The sequence below is a fragment of the Dama dama genome, unplaced genomic scaffold, assembly GCF_033118175.1.
Source record: "Dama dama isolate Ldn47 unplaced genomic scaffold, ASM3311817v1 ptg000093l, whole genome shotgun sequence".
NCBI lineage: Eukaryota > Metazoa > Chordata > Mammalia > Artiodactyla > Cervidae > Dama > Dama dama.
The window spans coordinates 6,101,765-6,104,906 of record NW_026870908.1 but is presented as its reverse complement, the minus strand read 5'-3'; positions in this window follow the sequence as shown (position 1 = coordinate 6,104,906).

The following is a 3,142-nucleotide window of genomic DNA, read 5'->3' as shown; positions in this document are numbered from 1 at the left end:
CGCGTTTCATATTTTTGAATACCGCTTCATGCTCCTCCTATTTTTCAGAGAGTTTCATGCTCCTCATGTATTTCACATCTTTTGAAGCTCTTCATATTTCTCACAACTTTTTAGGCTCTTCATGTTTTTCCACATCACTTCATGCTTCTCGTATTTTTCGGCCTGTTTCATGCTCCTCATGTATTTCACAGCTTTTGAAGCTCTTCATATTTTTCACACCTTTTCAGGCTCTTCATGTTTTTAATCACCGTTTCATGCTCCTCCTATTTTTCAGACCGTTTCATGCTCCTCATATATTTGACACATTTTGAAGCTCTTTATATTTTTCACACATTTTCAGGCTCTTCATGTTTTTGAACACTGCTTCATGATCCTCCTATTTTTCAGACCTTTTCATGTTCTTCATATGTTTGACACATTTTGAAGCTCTTCATATTTTTCACACCTTTTCAGGCTCTTCATGTGTTTCAACACCACTTCATGCTTCTCCTATTTTTCAGACCGTTTCATGCGCCTCATGTATTTCACACCTTTTGAAGCTCTTCATAATTTTCACATCTTTTCAGTCTCTTCATGTTTTTGAACACCATTTCATGCCGCTTCTATTTTTTAGACCGTTTCCTGCTCCTCATATTTTTCACACCTTTTGATGCTCTTCATATTTTTCACACGTTTTCAGGCTCTTCTTGTTTTTCAACACCGCTTCATGCTCCTCCTATTTTTCAGACCGTTACTTGCACCTCATATTTTTCTCACCTTTTGAAGCGCTTCATATTTTCCACACCTTTTCAGGCTCTTCATGTTTTTCAACACCGCTTCATGCTCCTCCTATTTTTCAGACCGTTTCCTGCTCCTCATATTTTTGACACGTTTTGAAGCTCTTCATATTTTTCACACGTTTTCAGGCTCTTCATGTTTTTCACACCTTTTCAGGCTCTTCATGTTTTTGAACACCATTTCATGATCCTCCTATTTTTCTGACCGTTTAATGCTCCTCATATTTTTGACACCTTTAGTAACTCTTCATATTTTTCACACCTTTTCAAGCACTTCATGGTTTTCCACACCGCTTCATGCTCCTCCTATTTTTCAGACGGTTTCATACTCTTCATATTTTTGATAACTTTTGAAGCTCTTCATATTTTTCACACCTTTTCAGGCTCTTCATGTTTTTCAAGACCACTTCATGCTCCTCCTATTTTTCAGACCGTTTCATGCTCATCTCATTATTGACACCTTTTGAAGTTCTTCATATTTTTCCCACCTTTTGAAGCTCTTCATATATTTCACACGTTTTCAGGTTCTTCATGTTTTTCAACACCGTTTCATGCTGCTTCTATTTTTCAGACCGTTTCATGCTCCTCATATTTTTCACACCTTTTGAAGCTCTTCATATTTTTCACACGTTTTCAGGCTCTTCATGTTTTTCAACACCGTTTAATTCTGCTTCTATTTTTCAGACCGTTTCATGCTCCTCATATTTTTGACACCTTTAGACTCTTCATATTTTTCACACCTTTTCAGCCTCTTCATGTTTTTCACACATTTTCAGCCTCTTCATGTTTTTGAACACCCCTTCTTGCTCCTTTTATTTTTCAGAGAGTTTCATGCTCCTCATGTATTTCACACCTTTTAAGCTCTTCATATTTTTCACACCTTTACAGGCTCTTCATGTTTTTGAACACCGTTTGATCCTCCTCCTATTTTTCAGACCGTTTCATGCTCCTCATATTTTTGACACCTTTTGAAGCTCTTCATAATTTTCACACCTTTTCCAGCTCTTCATGTTTTTGCACACTGCTTCATGCTCTTCCTATTTTTCAGACCGTTTCATGCTCCTCATATTTTTGACACCTTTTGAAGCTCTTCATATTTTTCACACCTTTTCAGGCTCTTCATGTTTTTCAACACCAATTCATGCTTCTCCTATTTTTCAGACTGTTTAATGCTCCTCATATTTTTGACACCTTTAGAAACTCTTCATATTTTTCACACCTTTTCAAGCACTTCATGGTTTTCCACACCACTTCATGCTCCTCCTATTTTTCAGACCGTTTCATTCTCCTCATATTTTTGACACCTTTTGAAGCTCTCATATATTTCACACCTTTTCAGGCTCTTCATTTTTTTCTACACCACGTCATGCTCCTCCTATTTTTCAGACCCTTTTATGCTCTTCTCATTTTTGACACCTTTTGAAGCTCTTCATATTTTTCACACCTTTTGAAGCTCTTCATGGTTTTCACACCTTTTCAGGCTCTTCATGTTTTTCAACACCGCTTCATGCTCCTTCTATTTTTCTGACCGTTTCATGCTCCTCATAATTTTGGCACATTTTGAAGCTCTTCATATTTTTCACACCTTTTCAAGCACTTCATGGTTTGCCACACCGCTTCATGCTCCTCCTCTTTTTCAGACCGTTTCATGCTCCTCATATTTTTGACATCTGTTGAAGCTCTTCATATTTCTCACACCTTTTCAGTTTCTTCACGTTTTTCAACACCGCTTCATGCTCCTCCTATTTTTCAGACAGTTTCATGCACATCTCATTTTTGACACCTTTTGAAGCTCTTCATATTTTTCATATTTTTGAAGCTCTTCATGTTTTCAGACGTTTTCAGACTCTTCATGTTTTTCAACACCGCTTCATGCTCCTGCTATTTTTCAGACCGTTTCATGCTCCTCATATTTTTGACAGTTTTTGAGGCTTTTCATATTTTTCACACCTTTTCAGGCACTTCATGTTTTTGAACATTGCTTCATGCTCCTCCTATTTTTCAGACCGCTTCAGGCTCTTCATATTTTTGACACCTTTTGAAGCTCTTCATATTTTTCACACCTTTTCAGGCTCTTCATGTTTTTGAACACCGCTTCATGCTCTTCCTATTTTTCAGACCGTTTCATGCTCCTCATATATTTGACACCTTTTGAAGCTCTTCATATTTTTCACACCTTTTCAGGCTCTTCATGTTTTTGAACACCGCTTCATGCTCTTCCTATTTTTCAGACGGTTTCATTTTCATCTCATTTTTGACACCTTTGAAGCTCTTCATATTTTTCACACCATTTGAAGCTCTTCATGTTTTTCACACCTTTTCAGGGTCTTCATGTTTTTCAACACCACTTCATGCTCTTCTTATTT